The following is a 24,459-nucleotide window of genomic DNA, read 5'->3' on the forward strand; positions in this document are numbered from 1 at the left end:
CTTAGTCGGGCAATCGCACAAATCATAAATTTGGTGGGACGGACGCACAAACTGTCTGAGCTAGCCGTTGCAATTCGTAGCGAGCAGGAATTGGAAAAACAGTTCTTTACAACACATACACACATATACTTAGATTACAAGGTCGGAAACGCCTCCACCAACTTCTAGAAACTTTTCAGCGAGTATAGGATACCCATTTCCCCAAGGCTATCGAGTACCAGAATAAAATTTATTTGTATCATGTATTGTAAAAGATCGTATCGTAGAGTAAGAGGGTATACTAGATTCAGAAGAAAGCACTTCCGACCATATTAAGAATATTTTTTCAATTTAATTAGTCAACTAAATCTCTATCGACTTGCCGAAAAAATTTTGCCACACTCACTGTAACGCCCATAAGACGCTCAAAACTGACACCTACAAAACACGCAAAACGGTCACGCCCATACTTCTGCTCTCATTTTATTTCCCAATTTCTACCGAAATGATAAATTTCGCGCTTGCATCCACACTAGATGAGTAACGGGTGTCTGATAGTCGGGGAACTCGACCATAGCATTCTCTTTTGTTTTTTTTTTATAATTTACTAATTTTCTATATTATCAATGCAACAATGCATTCCTACAGGATGTTGTGAAGTTGCATCGCTTGAATTCCTGGGTGTCGTAATTGATTGGGTGTTTTCACATCCAGTGGAACATTTGCCGTTGCATTTTTCAGGAGTTTTTTATCGCCAGCGAGACCAAAGAGAAAGTCGCAAAGGGAAAAGAAGTTAACAAAATAGGTTTGCACAAATGAGCTTGGCTGCCATTAAATGATTTGTTTGCGTTGCTGGAAATCGAATTAAAGACGGAAAAAGCTGGCAGAGAGTGTCGGCCACTCTTCAGGTGGGCGTGTCACGTATGCAATTTGTCGTCTGCGGCGGAAATTTACATGGTAGCCAATCCAAAAAATATGAAAATAAAAATCGCTGAGAGGAACAAACGAACAATGGAATAAACAAGAAGCTTACTTTATCGTCCCCTCACATTCCGTCTATAAATAAATTAGCATGGCAAACAAGTTGGCACAGTGTTGGTGTGCGGCGTGTTACGGCTAAAAAGCTGTTTCCGCAATGAGCTTGTTTCCTGTCCGCAGGGACATGGCTCCTGCTATGGGGATGCTGCTGCTCCTGTCATTGACAAGTTGGCTATTAAAGCTAAATGTGCTACCCAACACTGGACTCACTGCCCACTGGTCGCCGAAATGGAAGGCGTGGCAGCAAAAAGCAAAAACAACAAAAAGAGGACGGGAAAAAATCTAATTTCCTGTGAACAACATAAAGTAAATGTTTCAAAACTGACGCCCAAGGATGGTGCAGCAAACAGGGGGAAACGATTGTAGTGATGCAGGGTTTTGGGAAAACCCCCTGGCCATGTGTGTGTGTGACAACATGTCCGTGGTAACAAATGCGCTACTTCGGCCCGCCATTTGCCATTTTTTGGTAACGAAGCGCAGGATAGGAACAGGGTCCTCTGACATAAGTTATGAGGACGGCCTTTCGCTAAGCGCAGCAGCGCCACCCACAACCCAGTACACTCGCAGAACTTAACCGTCCAAAGCAAATTCGAGCTCTCCAAGAATAACTAGTACCTCCCTATATTCTCTATATTCTCTAGACCTTCTGGCTCCTGTGATTTTTGCATTCATACATACGGATGGACGGACATTGCCTGATCAAATTGTTTCTTCTTACAATGATGTATACCTACATGGTGGAACTAGCCCTATTTCTCCTGTTAAATACTTTTCAATGTTTAATATATACCAGTTATGTAAAAATCCTAAAACAACTTAAAAAACTTACAGTGTACTGATTCTCAGGCTCCCCTCTCCCAACAATCCACTGTAAGTGGCATGAAACATGTGACCGAAGCGAAAAATGGGTGGGCTGACCCCCTGTCGTCTGCAGATGAAACCGCAGCACCAAGCTGCCTTCCTAAAAAAAAAAAACTGTGAAGGAACAAAAATTAAAGAGATCATCCCCCTCCCCCACAAAGCAAGGGATAAACTGGCATCCACAGTGCTTAGGCTATTTGGCCGCAGAAACAATTGAAACTGGAGAATACTTAACACTGCCCATGTATAAACTTAATAAGTGTTATACCAATTGGTGAAGAAATCATGCGACAGATATATTTACATATTCCGATGAGGATAAATCCGATAGGATAAATTGTGCTTATAACCGGTTGGAGTTAAGCTTGGGTGTCAATATTAAGACCTATCAATTTTTTATAGAATTAAGCAAAAGAAAGAAAAAATAAATTTGCTTTCCAAATAGCGACTTATTTATTTTTTTATTACCCATTCAGCAGCCTTTGCGCCAGGACTCAAGCAGTTAATTGACAAGCCTGCAGCTAAGGAGGCACCAATAAAATATTTACACAGCATTTACCTTATTGACAAATCCGGTTGCAAAGCCAGCGAAATTATTCGTAATTATTCGAAATTATTCTTCACGATTAGCCTCGATCGTTTGAAGGAGTGGAGGACGTGAGGACCGCACACCATTAGAGGACGGAAAAGGTGAAAGGCAACTCCCAAAGGACATTAGCACGCTGGCGTGTGTGTGGAAATTGGCTAAAACGAATTTACACAAATTTATCAACGTGGCCAACTGAAAGCCAACGAAGCGAGTCCGCCACGAACTCGGCTTCACGTTCACGTATACGTCCACACACACAACCAGAGCGAAAAGAAAGTGTCAAACGGAAGACACCCTCCCACACATAACACACACACTCTCACGCAGCCAACCACACAACGCCAGAGCGGAAATGAATCATTTCATTAGAGTTGGCAACGCCTACGACATGAGACACAAGAGCATTAGGCGCCACGGTCAAAGCGTGTGTGCGGGGACCCACAGCGAACGACCCAAGAAATTGCCAAGTAAAATGTGTTTGACTCTTAACGTAGGTCGCTTGACCGGCCAAAACACGAATGGGAATTCACCCAACTTGTGCCAGGTGAGCTGGCTGAACACTTAACACGTGTAGGGCGAAGCACCGATGCGGAAACCAGGCCAACGGTGGAGCAAAAGAGAAGCCACCCAGTCCAGGATGAATTTTGAGCACCAAAAGTTTAAAAGCAGCTGGAGCGTGGAAAAATCAATGGCCGAAACACCCACCTTCAATCTTAATCATAATCGCAATCCTTGAGGCCACAGGAGAAAATCCAAAGGAAAGCTTTGCCTAATTCTTCGGACGAAATATGCTTACCCAAACGCATTGTCAACAGCCGCATTTTAAATTTGCAAAAATATTCAGGTAAATACAGAAAAAACTGTCTGCAATATGAAACAGGCGGCAGTCAAAAAATTTTGGTGCGATTCTACAAGATTCAAGTACACTTAAGAAAATCCAGGTCAAAATGTTTTCTATATCGTATTGATAAATAGCACGAAAAAAATTTTAAAATACGCTTTTTTATTTATTTACATATACAATTTATTTGATAGCGGCTCAAAAAAGGTAAAAATAAAAATGTAACTGTAAATTGAAATCAAAATTTACGATTAAGAAGCATAAAGCTTAGTGCATATTTTAATAGTGTATGTATTTTTCGCATTCTCTATTAATTGAGGCTTACCCAGCTCGGCAGACTATATATTTTTAATTTATATTCAAATGCAATTTCCCCATCCCAGAAGAGCTAACGAATGCCTTGATGTCTGCAATTTATTTAAGAAAATTTTCATTTCCAAAGGGTAAGCTTTCGTAGTTTTCAGCAATTTTCCTGAGATTAGATGGTAAGCCCAACTGCAATGCCTGCAAAGTTTTTCTATTGTATGTTCAGGCTGCATCATCATAAGGAATATCAACATCCTCATCATCAGCATCGTAATCCCAACCTCTGGCGGTTTTTTGTTAATCAAATTGGCTTTTGGCTTGGCTTAACTGGCTTGATCCCTTGGGCGGATGATGGGGCGTATGCGTAATATTCACTTTTATGGCCCAATCACAAACATTGTGTTGCTTCTTTTGTGATCGGTTCAATCCATGCGTGTGTGTATTAAATACAATTGACTTCTTTTGATGCGTTTACGCGATAAAGACTCCAAAAATGCTTTTATGGTTATTCATACCTGCCATACCACCAAGAAAGCTATTCGGCCTCCAAAACCCGATACCACCCATTTTCAATTTGCCCCCTTTGGATTACCCTTTTCCGCACACATGAATACAAGGCAGATGACTAGCGTGTTGTTTTCTCCTACATGTTTGCATACTCGAATTTCTTATCAGAGTTTTTGCAAATTCAACATTTTCGTTCAACGTTTGGGAACGGAATTTTCGGGATACAACTTTTTGTCGAACATTTTATATGTGCTTATATTTACATATTGATTAACATCCTCCATTTCGTCAACTTTGTAAATAAGCTGCAGTTTTTTGCAGGGTGCTGCAGTTGTTCTTTTGAATTGGGCTGTATAAACCATGTGATATTCAAATGCTTGCTTGATTAAAGTTCTTCAGTAGGTTAATAGGAAGAAGAATTACTTGTGCCTCCAAACACTTAATATTTATATTTCTAAATAGTAGAAAATACTTAAAGAGGCAACTCAGATTTTTATACCCGTTACTTGTAGAGTATACTTGATTTGTGAAAAAGTATGTAACAGGCAGAAGGAAGCGTTTCCGACCATATAAAGTATATATATTCTTGATGATGATCAATAGCCGAGTCCATCTAGTCATGTCCGTGTGTCTGTATCAACGCCGACATCTGAGGAACTATAATAGTTAGAAGGTTGAGATTCATCATAAAGATTTTAGAGACATAGAAGCAGTGCAAGTTTATTTTTTCACATTGTTATTAGTCTTGTAAATTTCATAATTTTCATAATTTTATTAGTAGTGTAAATTTCTATCGATTTGAAAAAAAAACCCTTTGCCACGCCCACTCTAATGCCCTAAAGCCGCAGAACCGGCCATAGTCGGAGAACTCGACTATAGAATTCTCTCTTGTTTCAATTCAATTTCAGAAAATTTTTAAGACAGTCTCAACCACATAGTTAGACTAGGTTGTTAAAGCACATCGAGATCATACACACACCTGACTGACTTCAATTTTTGGCCCTCTAAGGGTCCAATGTAGCTAACTGCTACGAATATCGGATGCCCGTAACTCAGCCAGTGAAAGAGCGATTGAAATGCATTTATTGAAATTTGTGGGCGGAAGAGTGGGATGCGTAAGACGTTCATTTGGACAGATTACCTATTATTTGTATTATTTTCATTTGTGAAACAACAATTTTGCATAACAAATAAGAAAACAAAGAAAGAACAGCATATTATAAATTTTAAAATTTAATGCCTAAATCATAACATGTTTATGTTTAAATCATAACAGCGCACTTCATTTTAAGCAGTTGATTCTTAAAGATAAAATCCCTAAATATAGGATTGCATTGCAATAGTAGCTCCCTTGCTGCATAGGCAATGATTGCGTTTCTATATGAATTATGCAGCGCAACAGGACCGAAAATCTGTTGGTAGGGGCGGCGCGGGGCTGTAGTTACTAAATCCTGCTAGAGCTGGCTACGAAACATCTTTCAATATAAATTTCAACGGCTTGTCAAGCTGTTTCCTGCAAAATGCCGCTGGCAACTGTAATGGCTTCGTTGGTCCTTCGTCCTGGGGCCGCCTGCCTGCTCCTTGATTCTGCAATCCTCCGACCAGAGGAGTCCAGTGTCCTGAGTACGGCTTTTGCAGGCGTTGTTGTCCTCGTCGTCGTCGTCTCTATTACATTACTGATTGTTTTCGTATGTGTGTCCTGCCATTTTGACCAGCCCGCCCCATCCTATCTCCCACTCGTCCGACTTTCAGTCGTAATTCTGCAATATTTTGCTCTTCTTTTCCCATCAATCCCTTGCTGCGCGCGTGTGTGTGTGTGTCCATGTGTGTTATTCCAACTGTCGTTTACCATTCATTCTGGATAAATACAAAATGAAGATGATCCTTCGGGAGCTTTAGTTATTCAATTTGAAATGTAGTAAATTTAATCTAGCAAACAACCGTCGCGTCCTGCTTTCTCTCTGTGAAATTCCCAATATTACCTTGGCCTTCCACTGACCCGAGTATACCTATAAACGCATTTAAACTTTTGGACCATGGCAACTATTTACTGTTCGGGCACAAATGAAAACTGGCAGACACATTTTAAAGCGATTGGCGCTTTTGGCGTGCGACGAATTTTGTGGTGGTATACAAATTGAAAGGTAATGGTACAATTTTTAAAAATGCAAAAATTACATGGGGACCTGAACAAATTTTGCTTCAAATACGCGTCGAATTTCATTAGCTTGGTAGTTTTTCCATTAAGGGAAAAGGGTACGCTAGATTTGTTTAAAAGTATGCAACAGGTAGAAGATGTCGTTTTCGACAGTGTCGAATTGACACTATGAAGTATGGTATGTATGTACATATGCATATTCGTGATCCCAAGATCAGTGCATCTGTCTGTCAGTATGAAAGTCTATATCTCGGAACTATAGAATTAAGAAGGTTGAGAAAAGCATGCAGATAATAGTTACCACAAAGCTTTCAAACATAGGTTGCAAAAACGTTTCGGTTCTTTGGTACTGAAATTACTTATTTTCAAAGTGAAATTAGTTCGAAGCACCCCATTTAATTTCGTAAAACGTTCAGATTCCGTTTTAATATTTTTGCAGTGCTAAAACTGATAATACTTCTTCTCCGTGTGTCATTTCCTTTAGCTGCGCCCCACTACATGGTGTTTGTTTGTTGGCCTTCTAATTTTTTTCTTCACAGTATGCTTGTGTGCCAAATCCCCGCTGAAGCTTCGAAATTCGAAATCTATTTACTTTTCCGTGTCTCCGACTCGGTGTCCTGCTGACAGGCTCAGTCATACAATCGGACAGTTGGCATTTTTATGCGACTCCCTCCTGTCCACACTCTATCGCTCAGTCGCAGTGTTGGTGAGTTGGTGAGTTTCCTTCTGGCTGTTTCTCATTGGCACCCATGACAGTGTGTGTGTGCAGGCTGGCTTGTTTACCCGTTTGAGTCGAAAGCCTGGCACTGCAGCCAGTACACAGAAAGGAATTGGGGTTAAGTGTTTCTAATGTAATTAAATTGCTAAGAAACGGTGTCCAACTCGTCAGGAGCTCAGGAGGAAATATAGACAAAATATTTATTGACCCAAACAGAGTGTATACTGAATATTACAAAAACCAACTTACTATTCCAAGTTGAAATGGAAAATCGTTGCATACTAAGCCAAAGTCTTTCCATAAATAACGAAGACCGATCTTTAAAGCTATTAAAAATCAGATTGATTTAGCCAGTTTCAACATTTCTTTTTGGTGTTGGCCTTCCACATTTAGCCACCTCTTTCCGGCATGTTGGTTTGCTCATCTTGTTGCCTACAGCTGCCTATTTATCTTTTCTACATCCACTATTTGGCTTTGGGTTTCCCTCGAGCTGTTTTACCCACCTTGCCATTTCCCCACATCTCTTGCTGCCGCCTCTTTGGTATTGCTGAATTATCTTTCAAATGGCATATTTATAGGATTTCGTTCGCTTTCCTCGAGATCAATGCGCACTGCCCTGTATGTCTATATATAGATATATAAATCGGAATCTGGAGAAGAAGGCACACAGTTTATTGGCAGTGGCTCAGTGCGCCCGATGCGCATTTCCTCAATCAGCTCGTCAGCCGTACAGCATCGGTAAACAGTTAAACAAACCCGGCCAAAGGGACACATTCGGTGGCCAAAAAGCCCGTTGTTGAGTTCCTGGCCAGGGAGCGGGACCAGGAACTTGGCTAGGACGCCGGCCAAGTAACGAAACTGGGTTACCCTTGGCCGCACAGTGGCAAAAATGATTGGAGGGTGTGAACTTGAACTTCTCTGGGAGTATCTTGTTTCTTGGTTGGCATATCATATCGTTTATAGATGAAGACGTTTAATTTATATGGTTGTAGGAAAACTCACTCATTTGTTTAGAACATTTCCATCAAAATCTAAAAACAAGCTAACTTAACTTGCCCAATATGCTTTGTCGCCTTCATTTTCGCTTTTTAACCCACTGTTCCAAATCGACTTTCAGCCACTTTGTCTGTCCACTGTCTGCCCTGCCGGCTTCAATACACAAACTTTTACTTAACCATTTCGAACACAGTAAATTCATTTTCTCAATTGCCTCTCGCCGGTGTCGCTATCGCTGGAGATTCACTTGCTTTTTCCTTCTCGTCCATATTTTATTTGTGTTTATTTGTATGCATGTGTAAATATTTTATTTTCCCTTGATTTTTATTATATTTGTACGACTCTGTCCGGCCTGCTGAATTGCAATTCCCATTGACCTCACACTCAGTGTTTTGTGTTTTATGGCGCGAAATCAAAGCGTCATACGGGGCGAATGAGGAATGCCGCGTTGGCGGCATTTAATCAGCTAAAAGAGGGGGAAAGTAAAATGATGCTTTCGATTGTCGCCGCTTGCATGATTTTTCCGTTAAGCTATAACGGAAAATTCAATTTCCCACGTCCCCAAAGCCACTCCGCTTTCAGGAGTGGAATCACTACCGCAATCCGCACACAAAACGAGGTAATGGGTATGGGTCGGCCAAGCCGGTGGAAATGCTAATTGGTAATCCATACCCGCCAAATCGGAATGCGAATGCGAATGTAAATGCGAATGCGGGAATCGAAAATGTCACGAGCTATGCGGAGGGAAGGGCGGAAATATTCGTATTTTCTGGCAGCTCGACATTTCTGATGCGAGCACTCAAAAGTATTCGACCAGATAATAATGCTTTACATCGCTTACAATGGGTTCATCATTGGAAAAGATGGATAATAATATAACGGCTTGGTGCACTGCGTTCACTTTTGTCCAGGAAATATAATTTGGACACTACTATAATTCGCTAGTATCTTGTATTAGTTGTAGATAAGGCCACTACTAAAACTTATTGGACATAATGTTTGGCCATTACAATGCTTTTCCTATTTCACATGCTCTGAATATAAAAAGGTCACTTTATTTCCATTTTAAATGAGTTTTGATGTAGGAGACTATAGATTAATCACCCTACAAATACGAGTATGAACGACTTGCAAATTTAATTTTATTTTATTTAACAAAGTTAAGTCTAGTATACAATACTTAACCTAATACATTTAATGAGTACTAGCTACGGGGGCCTTTGACTTGAGACTTGTGGGTTATTACTTTATATAATAAACTGAGATTTTTGAATGAATTTGTTAATTTTTGAGATATTTTCACAAGAGGGACTACTTAAACAATTCGAAAGACTATGTGCACCAAATAATAGAGATCTAATTGATTGCAAATTGCAGGCGTCGATATATATGATCAACGACGAGCTCACTCGTCCCCGCATAGTTGGCACGTTGGTCGCGCTGTTCTCGTCAGTATGTGTTGTGAGTGGATTACCCACCGTGGGTATCCCTTCGACTGAATCTACTCCTGTTACGCACTTTTACTAAGCAATCTACTGAATCATTCATCGGATCATCATTCATCTGCCCCGTTCTCATGCCAAGTTAATAGCAACTTCTGACCAAACGCATTAAATCAGTACTCGCTTATAAGCTCGGATGCGGTGAAACATCTTTTAATTTAACGCCGACTTTTTATTATCATTACCAAGCGGGATTTATTAACTTGAGGAGTACTCGGAAGAAATGACCAAAGAACCCACACCCATAATTAAGGAAACGAGCAGAAGGTGGCTAAGAAATTATCTATCCCGCTCGTGCAAATCTTAGTGGATGCGGACTTTGCTTTTCGGAGGACCACCATGAATTATTTATTTGTGCGGACATGAATTATTGTTATGAAGTTTATTGCAAACAAATTGCGTCCTGGGACAGTGGAAATCAATAGCAAATAAATAAAAGAACCAACAGTTTTTGTGGCTTTCACTGAAACAACAGTAGCTAGGGTGGTCTGATGGGTATTCCCCGCCTGGGTGCTTTGGCGGTTCGGGAGTTATAGGATGGTCAAGATACGTATACGGGCGTGTCCTGGCCGATGAGAGTTATGTTTGTGCAGACAACAATGGCAGATGATATAAACGTAGCCCCTCTCCGCACCTTAATCCCCACGGCGTTTTGTGGGCAAAGCCATCAACAGCATGCACAGGATATGGCTGAGCGCTGCGGGCGATTCATGAAATTTAATGAAGCAGGGCGTGGAGAGGGCTCTGGCTGTTCGGCGACCCGGAGAGTTCGAAGTAACCACCAGTTTGCCATTGGTGCTCCACTCGCGGCGATACACGGTGGGAAAAAGGGAGTAATATGCTTATAAACAAATGGGAAATTTAGGGATTTAGCGAGATATGTCACTCGCTTTATATAAAGTGGCAGGCAGGTACTTGGTGAATTCTGAAACCTACATATAACATCAATTACAATATAATGGCATTATAATATAATTAATCAATTTGAATTAAAATTACTAGAGAAAGTTTCGCTCAGTACAACGCTCCTACCAAGCAACTGATATGGATGAGATGTGTTTTTGAAGTTGGGTTTTTAATTAAAATAAATATTTAATTAAAATTGTAATTAGAAATTAGTTGCGGGCAATAAGTCAATGCGATGAAAGCGAAAATTGTCAAAAAGGACATGGATCAGCTGTCCATTGTCTATTGTATCTGACGGAGTAATCTAATCTGTATCTGTATCTGAATCCGTATCCCTATCCGAAACTCGCTGGCCGCCATCGATGGCTGCAAAAAGGCAGCGCATCAATTTCTGATTAAAAGGGATACACACTGCTGGATACTCCGCTGAGCAGCTGCGGGGACAGCCAAGAAGACGATGATGACGGTGGCGACGACGGTGGAAACACAGTCTCGCAGATACAAGGACATTAAGGATATGAAAAGCAACCGCAACGCACCGAAGCCAGTGGCAAGTAACGGGGGGAACACCGACGCCGACTCAGGACACAGAAGCGCGCCAACGTATTCGATTTCAATAACATTAAGTTGCAATTTCATTTCGCCCTTTTGGCGCATTTAACGAAAGCGGAAGTGAGCCAGAGTCAAGGACGAACCCAAACGACGAAGAATTCAAGGAAGTGGATCGCAGGAGAGAAGTCTGCGGGTAACTAGTAGCAGGACTAATTGCGGGGATTTTTTCTCTTAGATTTTGGGGGCTACTCATTGTACAGTTACATCCCGGACAGCTTTAAGTAAATTGTCAAGGAAAAGTCATTTAATATAATTTAAAAGTCTCATGTTTTACAGCAAGGCATGCCAACGCCATCCGGCCATGTCCGTAATTTCATCTGTTTGTTTGTCCGTAACTTTCGGTTTCAATGCCTAATTTTTTCCTAAACCACGCCGGCAACCGAACTTAATGGTAAAGTCTGTTTAGCGCTTACTTATACATATAATATATATAAATACTCATCAATGTGCAAAAATTGTTTAAATCGCAACAGTAGATATTTAATTAGAGGCTACAAAAGGGGAACTCATACTAGATATTACGCTGGATTCAACAGGACGAAGCTTATATAACCATTTAGTTACACTTGTATGATATAGCAAAAAAAGGTAAAATCATTGTATCCCTGCAGTGGTATAATACAACGAAACTAAATAAATGCTCGAGTTCCCCGCCTAACAGATACCTGTTACTCAGCTAGTGGGAATGCGAACAGAATTTAATTTTTTGGGGAATAAAATGAGACAACATTTAATATTTGTTTAAAATTTATTTACTATTGACTTGCAATCGCTTTCGTGAACTTACCTATTTACTGTCCGGTTTATGTATTGCCAGTTAACCTGTAAGAATGCAGAAAACAAGTGCAAATCAATTTCCCAGCTGATGAAATACAGCTAACTAATGTTAATTTCAGTTCGAAAGAAGCTAAGAAATGTAAAGTGCAGATATTGCATGTAGAGCGTCAGGATAAGAAGACAGGATAACGCTGATGAATGCCTGCCAGGGCACAATAAGTGAGAATGAAAAACTGACGGGTAGACTGACAGGTGGGCGTGGAAAAGTGGGAAAATGGTTTGTGGACCTGACAGCAATAGCAGTTTCAACTGAATTTTAATGTATTTGCAGCAAGGCAACTCGAAGTATCTGTATCAGTGGTGATAGGCGTGGCAGTGGGCGTCGGGCGCCGTTACAACACCAACATCAGGGTAAGCTTACGAGGTTTTTCATTGCAACGGACGGTGTTTGCCCCAATCGCAAATGGCGTTCGATACAAATGCAAATGAGGAACGAAATCTATAGGAAACTGAAGAAATTCGTTTTCGATTCCGCACTCAACATTAATTTGTTCCATGTTAATGGAAAGTGCTTATCAAGCACAGTCTATACTTTAAAAATAATAATATGTTCCGATACATGGGCAAGTGGTACCGTGAGTATTTTCGCTAATTAAAAAGTAACTTTGAGCAGGCATATTAAAGATGTTAGGTATCCATATCCGATATTATACAAGATTTTCAAAACACCTGAGGGAGGTACATTTTGTATCAATCATAATCTTATACTGCAACCACCTGCACTTAAAAGAAAAGATCTTGTGTACCTGAGTATGAGATTACTAATCCGAGACCGATCAAAATAGCTGTATCTCTTTTTCATAAAGTTATGAAATATCAATAATGCGTCAAGTCTATAATTGACTACTTTGCATTTATTATTCTATTCAAATGGTGACAGGAGTGTACAACGGCATACGATGCTATTAGTCTACTGTAATCCAAAATGACGAAATGTTTCGACATCTGACGCAAGAAACAATAAGTGTCTAGCATTTTGTGGCATTTTTTTTTGATGATGTAAGCTTGTGTCTAGAGCTTCTTCAAAAAGTGAACACAACTACAACGCTTTGGTGTTACCAAACCTAAACAGTTTCTTTTGGGTTTACACAAAAGCAGACGAAATACCAATGATGGCCATTTTTGGTGGGGTTGTTGAGCATGTAGAAGGTCCGTACGATATAGCAGATGATATGCTACAGAAGAAGAAGTTCAACGATTTCTAAAAGTAATGTATATGATATGCTGACAACGGTTTGACAGCTCCTGGTCCTCGATTTTTGATAGAGTAGCAGAGAAATCGCCACATAAGTTAGTTCTAGGTCAATTTAAAAAAACAGATTTTCGATCTTTAAACGACCTAAAGGCGCAGAGCGCATATAAGGGCAGGTGCAACGCACGGTTCGGAACTCTTAAACAAAGTACAGTACAGTACGTGTAGTTTATTGCAACAGTAACACAGAACTTTAGGATAAAAGTAATCAGTCATTTTGAAATCTGCTTCGTTCATAAGCTTGCTTAAATTGTAAACTTCACAAAATAGATGCGGATAATATAAGAGTGGGAATGCATTTGGGCATGCTAATGTGATTAATAAACAGATAATACACATATGTGTTTAAAATTAGTTAATCAGATTTCTGTAGTTAAATTCAACTTATGAAGCTGGATGGCGCATATCGATAATGATAATACGATTATTACGATATACGATAACCAGTTTCCTGCCTTCCCTTGGCAACCCTTTGTTCATTAAATTAAGTGCATTAAATGCAACCACTACATCCTGTTGTCGTTGTCGTCAGATTTCCGATTGCTGCAATCGGATGAACAGTCGTCGTCAGGGGGCCTTAAATGGGGGTAGGGAAATGGGAAACGTAGTCGGGAAGGGAGGACAGAAAATGGAGCTGGGTACTGATTGGGTTAGATGGTGACACGCTAGCGGCGCTGGGCATAGATAAATCGTTGGTAGATTTTATATAATCTAATAAAAAATTGATGGGTTTGGAGTGCGGCGCTGCGAGCTGGCAATAAATAGCAACAGACGGGTTGCCTCTGGTTTTAAGGATCCCCCGATCCCGATGCCAATCTCTGCCATCTCCCTCCCTTTTTTCAACTTTAAGGGATGCATGCGAAGCGATGCCAATCCGTTGAAAAGCGCTTGCCAATAAATGATGAGACATCGACGACGACGGCAAGGCAGCAGGAAAACTCGGGTCAGGTGGCAGAGAACGGGGGGTTTGAGGAGCGCATTAGCTGGTCCTTTCCCCATACTTGTTTGTGCAGCGCTGAGCTTAATGAAATGAGTTTGTCGAACTTATTGCTCACTGAGGCATGCAACATGCCATGCCTGCCTTTTCTTCTTTTCGAGTTTTCCGCTTTTCCAGGATTCGATGGTGCCTGCACTTATGCAGATACAATTTGCCCGAAGACCCTTAATTTCTTTGGTACATTTTAAGTTAGCTAAACAAGTTATCTGCATCGATAAACGCTCAAAATTGTAGAGATTTAGACAGCAAAAAGTTCTGCAGATGAAGCAAAAAAAGCTATTTTCTCTTTAGCAGTAAATTGATAAATTGGGCCTATGTATTGAGGCTCGTGAAGTTAATTTAATGAATTCAAAGCGACTCAAGGGTAGCTACGCCAAATACACTAGAATAACAAGATGCCTAACGCCATACGATTTTTTGGCACGCGATTTTTAGGCCGTGACTCTAGAGGTGGCTCCAGGCTCTCTCGAATTTTTGTTCGAGAGCGAGTGAGCGGAGAGTGCTACAGCGAACAGCTCTTTTCTACGCATACAGTGATAGCAGATAGATAGCAGTATGTGTGTACACGTATGCTCATGCATTGTAAATTTGGCAGAATATGCCCTTCACCTTAGAAGTTCTTAGACTTTAAATCTATATTAAATCTATATTTTGTTTGAACAATTGGCACCATGTGAAAAATTTTTGCATTGCCTTAACGTTATTATTATTCAAACATAGCTTAGAAATAGTAATAGCCGAATCTATGTACATAATATACAAAAACAAATTTCGAAAAAGACTTTATATTAGAATACTTGTCATTAGGGTATTCAGCTTGCGACGTGAGAAAAATTAATAAGGCAGTGATTGTTGAGTGCTTGTGTCCGCACTTCGTGCCTCAAGATACGACTTTTGCAACAAACTGTGTTCATATTTTTATTTATTTTATAAATTTTTAATACTTCGGAAATCTAAAGGCACCATCTGATCTTTTTTTTAATATTTGTAAAATACACATTAAAGTTTTTGAAATATTTTTAAAAATAATAAAAAAACAAATGTGTATACAAAAATTTATTGTTGAGCATTAAGTGCACAAATAAAAGTAGTGCTTTCTCATTATGGTTTTATGTAAATAAGGAATGTTATATGTATATATTACACATAATTAATTAATTATCAACATAAATATAAATATGTAAAAAAGGGTAGCTAATTCGAGCGGCGATCTTAACAAACGAATTTAAAAATTTTTTTCATCATATTGCCAAAATTCCAAATATGTAAATTCGTTTCTTCGATCAGAATTGATTTCGGCCCGAAAATCGTCTTCTAGCACACGTACGCACACAAATACACGTTCTCGTCTATTGTTTTTACTCACACAAGCAAGAACATTTTATTTTTAGATTTCTTACGCTCTCAGCGTAAGCGAGCTGAAAGAGAGAAATTTTGGCCTTCACCAAAAAAGTGGATGCATAGCGCCAAACCAATGTATGGCCGTTACGCATCTTTTTATTCTAGTGTCTTTGGCTACGCCTTATTCAAATTATTTGCATTCGAGATATCGTTTTAAAGCTTTATTTTAATGACCATGACCAATAAAGCCAATATTTCTAATATTAGATGACACCTTACAATTGATTGATACAAATTTCAATAATTTCAGTCGGGCTAGAATAAATTATTAAACATTTTATGGCGCACAAAGTGCTCGATGTATACAATCAATCAATATAACTAAGTTATACTAAGGTAAGTAAAATATTAGACCAATTATGTACATATAAGCCTCCCTCTTGAAAAAATTTTTGTCAAAATTTGTTTTAAATTTTTGAACTCAAGAGCAATTGGGAATACAAAGTTTTTCAAATTATATACATCCGTAATGTTAACAGAGAGTCGCTGAAAAATTTTGACCACAATGAAGATTTTCTCTAATAAAACTTTTCATTTACAGAGGGTCAAAGAACATTTCCGAGAACAGACTATCAAGAATAAGTTCTCCCATTGATTTCTTTACAGAGTGTTATTTTAAATACAGCTAGAACTCTTTGACTTTCCCAAGGAGCGTGATAAACCAATCGATGCACAGGGCCCCCTGAAAAACTTGAAGCTTCGAATAACATTGACCCAAGTCCAACATCAACAGCTTCGCCTTCCGCGCAGATTGTGTATTGTATCCAGTGAAACAACAGACTTCTCCAAAGTATCTTTTCCCTTTCGCCCTTCTCATTCTCCCCTTAAGGCCTCTTGGTTATCCGTTATCGCACTTGGCGGGACGTGAATTTCGAGTAGTTCGTTCCATTGGCAATCTTGCAATGTGCGGATGGGTCTATTGCCTTCCGAGTGGCCAACAATTAAGTGGGTCACCAGACGCAGGTCGCGGCTCGTTGGCAAGTCAATCAGTTAATCAAGCAGTCAACCCATGACGCACTCAGTTAGTCAGTCTTTCAATATGCCAGCTTAAAGCGGAAAATCCAAAACAGAGAAGGAAAATGAGAGGTGGAGATAGTTGTTTTTTTATTTAAATTAAATTAAGATGGTCAATGAAAATAATTTAATTGAAAATTACAATTTAGTTATGTGAAAATAAACGATCTCCGAACATGATGTAATATAACTTTCTGTGCCATTTAAGCTATTACTATTACAAACAGTACTAAGTCACTTTTTGCTTATGTCTACATTTTACTGATTTTTCAGTGTAGGAATCGTTTCTCGAGAAAACTTTTGCTTTCTTATCTTGTACACGTTTCAAAAGTTACACAAACCAGCGGAGCAGTGGACTCACAAAAGGGGGAGTGTAAACAGTTTCAAATTACAACCGAGCAACTTTCGTCTATTAACAAATTGGCACGCGTCGCGCTTTGTCCAAAAGTCTTAGCCTTAAAGGCGTCCCCAAATCTGCTCAAAATGTTAGCCAAGCAAATATTTATTTATGACTAAAGTTCGCACCCCAGCTCCGCGCACTCTCATCACATGTGGGGGCAACGTTAATGTTTTTATTAGCAGGGGCTTGAAGTTCGAAAATCACTAAGGGGGCTGGAAACTCGGCAAAGTGGGAAAAGCGGAAAAGTGGGAGGCGCTGAAATCTGTCGAAGACTTGGCAAACTTTCTGCCACCGCGTTTTATGTTCGACTTCGACGACAACGATGATGATTATGACTTGGATCGTAATGATGGTGATAGGGCAATGGTGATGGCTTCTCAACCGATTGTGATAAAGCCATGCATACATGCAATATCACAATACAAAATATTGGGAATACCGAGGAAGAGGAGATATTCCTTATATCAGCAATATGACAGGGGTAACAAATAGGAAATCGAAATTTTACTAGCTTCCTAACAACAATTGCCTGTTGTCCAACTACACAGTTTTTCCAATCAAATAAAGTTAAAAAAATATAAAAGTAAAAGATTTCATTGAACTCAAATGTCTTCTTGAATAATAAATAAATGTTTAACAACTTTCTAATGCTTATGAAGACACATGCTAGTTCGTTGTCCGCACTTGTACGTGCTTGGGGTAGGCATGCCCCGTTCGATATTGACTTGGAAAACGAGTCATTTCGAGAATTTCAGCCTCTAAAAACTTTTGGCACTGCCCGAAATGGGCAATCAAGCGAAATGGCCCGCCAACCACACCACACACGCGCCAAGCACTCAGCACACAAATCAATGCCAAACTGTTTTGCAATGAGTCTTTTTAAAGAGGACGAAAGGACAACGCCAGTAAGATTTGAGCAGTCACTCAAATGCAGTTGACAGACATTGAGAATCTGGACAGGATTTGGGTTGCCATTGAAAGGAGCAACCAGGACACATGTGGTAATGCCCCCGGGCACTTAAAGCCACGCTGTCAGTCATTAAGTCAGTAAGTTCTTCGTGTCGCCTGGATCGCAGAGAAAAAGATACTATCGACAGATTAAGGCCAGGGCTATTAAGAAAAATAAAAGGCAGAAAAATTAAATTCAGTTGGTAAAAATTATCAGACTGGTCTTAAAGAGACCGCAAGTTTCCTGATCGACGTGTACAAGTCCCGAATCCGGAAATGTCAGATCAGTCCCACTGTCAAACATACTGTAAAGAAATTATTAAAATCTATATTCTTAACTCGCAGCCGAACACTTTCCATCCATCCATCAGCATTTCCTAGATGACCTTTATGAAAATATCTACAAAAGAAGGCTTTTGAATTGCCTAATTCAATGGGAACGTAATGCTTAAGTATATTTCAAACTTCAAGACTGTCACAAGCACATAACTAGTACTCTCTAGTTTTTTCAATGGAATTTGTTTAAATTGCTAAAAACTTTTAAAATCTTATACGGTTTAAAATGTAACATTTTGAAAGGAAAGAAAAGGATATGACATAAATAAAGTCGATAAGCGGTACAATATTACTTTAAGATTTTGTTAGCTAATATTTTGTCTTTACCATTCTGCCCTTTGGCCAACAATTGTTACGCGGCTATTTTAAAGCGCTTTTGCCAATGGATCTAATATATCGAAATTCCACTATACTATTCCCGGCCTAATAGACAGAACTGTAATTTAGAAAGCTGTCAGTTGCAGGGGCTACTTTTCGGGCGGCACTTTATCAGAAATAAAACCAGCTATTTAGCGAAAATCATAACGGAGGAGCACAGTGACCCGCACTTCCACTTTACAATATTGGATGTGGATATATATGGGCTGGAACACATTGATATCATTCTCGCCGCAGTAGATGGAAATGCATTTCGAGCTTATTAGGAATGCCCGATGGCCAATGCAAATGTCAAATGCGAATTTCTGAATGCCAAATGGCATGGCGAATGCAAATGCAAATGCCGCAGTGCAGACACAAAAGTAAAAATTGATTGTCGTCTGCCATTTGCATAAAATGCGATGCACTAAGGCATTGTCAATCTGATAGTTGGTCAGGCAGTCAGTCAGTCAGTTAGTCAAGCAGTCACTCAGTCAGTCAGTCACCCAGTCAGTCGGTCATTCAGGCGGCCAGCGAGTCTTCCATTTTGGTCACCGAATGCACTCATCCTGGATTTGTTGATCCATCGACAATCGCCTCTGGTCTCTGGTCAATCCCAACCGATGTCTATATCGTGTGCGTTACCATCGCATTACACACACAGTCAGAGGTATATATCAATCTGTTGGACGCACAACACACACAATCAATGTCGGTAAATCAACAGCAGTGATTTGGGGTCGTAGCACACTCGTATATATAAATGGTACAGGAGACCCTCTGTGTTGAAGATTTCTTGCAGCAAGAATAATAGCCTTGTAACGGAAACCTAAATTTCCCAAAGTGTACAAGCTTATTATTAATTTTTATTTGATTTTTTTAATACAACACTTAATGTATACCATGGAATTAAATAAAATTTGTGCATGTATCTAAAAACATATATTGGAACTTAATCGTAACTATCCCTTTGTTTCTCAAATCATCCCGTATTATTTGGCCGACCGAGCTAATCTACCCCTGTTAGCCAACTCACTGGGCAACGGGTTATGCCAAAAATACCGAATAAAGAAAATCAAATAAAAAGGAAGTCTGTTGCCATCGCCACGCCCCACAGTCCCGCAGCCCATTGTCGCCCTTGTTTTTCCGTGGCTAAGGAGCGCTGTACTTCAATGGGGAGGGGGTGAGCAGAAAAAGCAAAAAGTCAAATGGATTGAATATTGAGTTTATGATGTTGTCGCTGGCAATTTTGGCTTTAAGCGGTTTGGCATTGGATGGCTGGCGGAGCTATTGTGTTGGTTGCGTATACGCAATATGGTCAGCGTATACGCAATATGTCTGGTGGTATGTGTGAGCCGGCCTAGGGTGTTTCTGTGTGTTTTGTCGATTATATGCTTCACAGAGCTGCCAACACACGCATCTCGGTACGCTTCACTGGCTGAAACGCGTTTTCCCCTGTTTTTGTTTCTGTCCCTGCAACTGTGTGGGTGTGCCCATCCCGAGTGTGTGCTGTATCTGTGAGAGTCAGCGGCGTGTGTGAGTGCTATGGAGTCATGCAGTAAATTGAATTTTGCCCACAACAACGACATTAGCCATCTCAGCGGCTAAGTGCGCCCAACGAAAATAAATAAAGAGCGAGCCCGGCTCAACATTTTTCTGATTTTTTGTGATGAGGAACTTTGGTTTTTGTTTTTCATTTTTTTTCTTGCGGTTTTTGTTGTATTGGGAATTGAGAAAGGAAAGGGGTGGTTCATCGGCCTTCTTGCGTCCTCCCAGATTTTCATCTCAGTCAGGCATAATTTTATATGCCAACGCGCGCCTCATATTAGCATATGCATGATGTCTGGGCTGCTTGGGATCCGACTCTTGGACAGAATTACATCTATTTAGGCAGCCGTAATGATTGTCGAAAATTTGGATTTGGGCAAATATTAAGCATGAACATCAATATTTAGGTACGGCGAATTCAATAAGTGTGTAAGGCATTCTTCAGTGTACACTTGTTCTGTATTAGATTTTATAAATAAATGCTGACTCCACAGTTTTGGAAGGAAATACTTTTGGGCTTGATAGTCTAAACTGTAGTAGCTACTGAACTCGTAGTAGGTAACTACTTCCTTCTTTTGTTATTTTATAGAACTTGACAGATAGTAATTTTATGCGAAACCGTTTCGGACTGCAAATTTATTTCCTAGAACGAGTAAGCTCTTCAACTTTTGATATATGTAACATTTAGCAAGATGTCCATCAAATGTCTTCGGCCCTTTTCTGTTCTTTGAAATAATTACACTCGTTACTCGTAGAGTAAGGGTATACTAGATTCGCTGAAAAGTATGTCACAGGTAGAAGGAAGCGTTTCCGATTATATATACATATATATATATATTCTTAATCAGGATCAATAACCGAAACGATCTAGTTATATCCGTCTGTCCGTAAGAACGTCGAGATATCAGGAACTAAAAATGCTACAGATTCTAGAGACAAAGTCGCAGCGCAAGTTTGTTGACCCATGTTGCCATGCCCACTGTAACGCCCACAAACCACACAAAACTTCCACGCTCAAACTTTTGATATGTGTTGATATTCTTGCAAATTTTTTTAAGTCTTGTAAATTTCTATCGATTCGACAAAGGAAATTCAAACCCATTGCCACGCGCACTCTAACGCCCTAGAACCGCCAACAAGCTGCCACGCCCAGCTTTTTGAAAAACTTTTGGATATTTTTTCATATTATTATTAGTCGTGTAAATTTCTATCGACTTGTACCAAAAAATATTTGCCACGCCCACTGTAACGCCTTAAAACCACCAAAAACTGCCACGCCCACATTTTTGAAAAATTTTTGAATACTTCTTCATAATTTTATTATTCGCTTAAATTTCTATCGATTTTCAAAACTTTTCGGGGAAGTCGACTATAGGATTCTCTCTTGTTTTAGTATTCTAAAGCATCAGGTTTTCCATCTTTATTTGCTATACTTCGTTAAATTATTTTCGAATGAATTAATTAAGACTTGATTTCTTACGTATCAGGAACTTCAGCTTTCATATACACTAGTGGGCATAAGTATTTAGACACCATTAGCTTGCAACTGCCGGGCTATGCTTTTCATAGTACAGTCAAATAAATAAGTAAACTATTGATGATAAAACAAAGAGTGCAATCACAGTTACACGTGAGAGGTATGTTTTGCTTTTTACCTTTTCAATTTTCCTTCTGCTGATAAAAAAGCTAGACAGACAACGATTTGGGCGGTGGCAAAAGTATTTAGACATCACATTTAATTAGTTCGCATTGATCTGTTGTTCGAAGAATATCAAATTTTTGACTTTTTTTTAGATCATTTGAACATTTGTTCTTGATAACGTGTTGTTACCTTTTTATTTTTATTTTTTTATTTTTGTTTTATTCATAAATTTGTTAAACATGGGGAAAACAAAGGAACTGAGCGAATTTATAAAAAATAAAATAATAATTAAGTATAACTCTGGTATTTCGGTACAAAATTCCACTGGCAACGGTGTATTATCAAATAAATAAATATAAAAAAACACACACAACCAAAAACGTTGCGCGTAGTGGCCGAACACGTAAAACAACTCAAAGGACGATGGTTATATTTTACGGATGTTTAAGCAGAATGTTCTACAAACTCCACGATCGGTTGCCAAAGAACTAAAAGAAGGATCAGAAATCGATATCAGTGAAAGAAAAGTTCGCAGACTTCTTAAGGAAGCCCATTTTGGAACATATTTTAGCAGAGTTATGCCACTAATAACTCCACGAAATGAGTTAAAGCGCCTCGACTTTGCCAAAAAATATGTTGTTCAGCCTGCATCATTCTGAAACAATGTTTTGTGGAGCGATGAAAATTCTTTTGAGTTTCACTGCTTAAAAAAAAAATTTTTGTTAGATTACCGAATCAATATCGGAAAAAAGTGGCACCAGTATGTCAGAGAGTAAATCATTCAGGAGGGTCTGTTATGTTTTGGGGATGTGTAGCCTTCACTGGCTTGGGAGATTTGGTTCCTGTTGATGGAACCATGAATCAAAGAAAATATTTAGATGTCCTTAATAATCATGCATTCCCCTCTGGTGATAAATTGATTGGAGAGTCCTTCATACTCCAGCAGGATAATGCTCCCTGTCATAAGGCCAAACTGATTAGGAAGTTTCTGAAAGATGTTGGCGTAAACACATTGGATTGGCCACCTCAAAGTCCAGACTACGACAAAATAGAAAACCTCTGGTCATATTTAAAAAGAAAAAGGGGTGCAAACTTATCTAGAAGTCGCGAAGAAACGATTTTGGAAATTCAAACCTTATGGAAGGATATTTCAATAGATTATATCCACAGCTTGGTACAGTCTGTACCAAAACGTCTTCAAAAGGTGATAGACGCAAAGGGAGGGTATATTTTTATTAATTTGTCATAATTTTTTAGTTGACTTTTTTTTTTTCAATTTATAACATTTAAATAATTTGTCCAAATACTTATGCCACTGCTAATTTGTAAGAAAGTAATTTTTGTTAAATCAACAATGAAGTTATCCATATGTTTATGTTACCTAATTTAACTACGATAGTCTACCTATTTACTAAAATTATTAAACAATTTTGCTTTAAGTAAACAAAGAGTTACAAACAAATATATTGAATATATTTCTTGTCCAAATACTTATGCCCACTAGTGTATGTATGATATGGATATATATGTACTACACAAATTAAAATAGATTACAATGATGCAGTCAGGAGAATTAAACATAATTTTTTTTGAGTGTTCATAATTTTTGTACCCACATTTGTCATAAAATCTTGCAACTTTTAGGCAAACTAATTTTCGCTTTTCACTTTCCAACAGCTTCGACTATTGCCGCGACTACGTCCCTTTCTCCACGCTCTACCCAAAACGCCCATCGCTTAGGTAATTTGAGTCAAACTTTATGCGAAAGTTGCAAATTTGCACCGCAATTTGCGCAAACTTTTTCAGCTGAGCATTGAAACGACATCATCATCAGAAGCAGCTCACTGCAATTGGAGGGGAACGCAAATCAATGGGGGATGGGAAAAGATTGGAGTATTTGACAAATCGAAGGGAAAATGAGTGCGAAGATCGAAGGGGAAACCGAAGCCTGCATCAACAAAAATCAATTTGCTCTCGTCAAAAAGTGTTGCCAAGTGGTGCATTTAAAACTTACTTGAATGACAATTATGCCAGCTACAATGAGCCACGCCTGCCCGCCAAACACCCACCAGACGGATTTGCATTCGCATTTTCCAGATTTTCCCCATTTTCATACCAATTTTCCCGCAACTTTTGGGCCAAGTTTGCCTTCTCACTTCACAGTCCGTTTGTCGTTTGTTATTTTTATTGTTGCCCCTGATTTGATTTAAATCATTTTTATTACTCCCGGCCAGCTTGGTGGTTTCTGAAAGGGGTTGTCAACCTTATTTACCCCCAATAAAAGAAATGAACTGAAGTGAAACTTAATAGTAGGTGAACTTTGACCCCCAACAATTCAAGTGGCTAGTCCTCGAGTGTTTGCACAGCCATTAATTTGTTCTAACCCTTCGACTTATTTGGCATTTAATTGGGTTGTAAGCTAGCTATAAACTCGATTTAATAACTGCGGCTTAATTTAGTTGTCTGGCAATTTATCAAACTAAAATTACTTTAAATGAGATCTGAATTCGTGAAGTTCGGTTCGTCCGCTTATGTATAAAGTTCTTTTCTACATAATTTCTACCGGTGACTATGGATTACAATGTAAGAATTATAAGGCAGCCCACCACAAATTATCGTTTTAATAAATCAGTGGTAGAACTTAAGAAATATTGCAATGCATTAACATATAATGACAATATTGGCTTTTAACATTAATTAAATAGCCATTTGAA

The 24,459-nt window shown here is 39.1% G+C and overlaps 1 protein-coding gene across 2 annotated transcripts in view; it reads right to left on the minus strand.

Annotated features, from left to right (window-relative positions):
- The window catches only part of LOC117147781 (chaoptin), a 197,148-nt gene that overhangs the window by 94,025 nt on the left and 78,664 nt on the right, over nucleotides 1-24,459 (minus strand). For both annotated transcript variants that reach the window (XM_033314819.1, XM_033314818.1), the window contains exon 4: nucleotides 11,801-11,835. The gene's annotated coding sequence lies outside the window, so the exon portion shown is untranslated. The remainder of the gene's footprint in view (nucleotides 1-11,800; nucleotides 11,836-24,459) is intronic.

The sequence above is a fragment of the Drosophila mauritiana genome, chromosome X (assembly GCF_004382145.1).
Source record: "Drosophila mauritiana strain mau12 chromosome X, ASM438214v1, whole genome shotgun sequence".
Lineage (NCBI taxonomy): Eukaryota > Metazoa > Arthropoda > Insecta > Diptera > Drosophilidae > Drosophila > Drosophila mauritiana.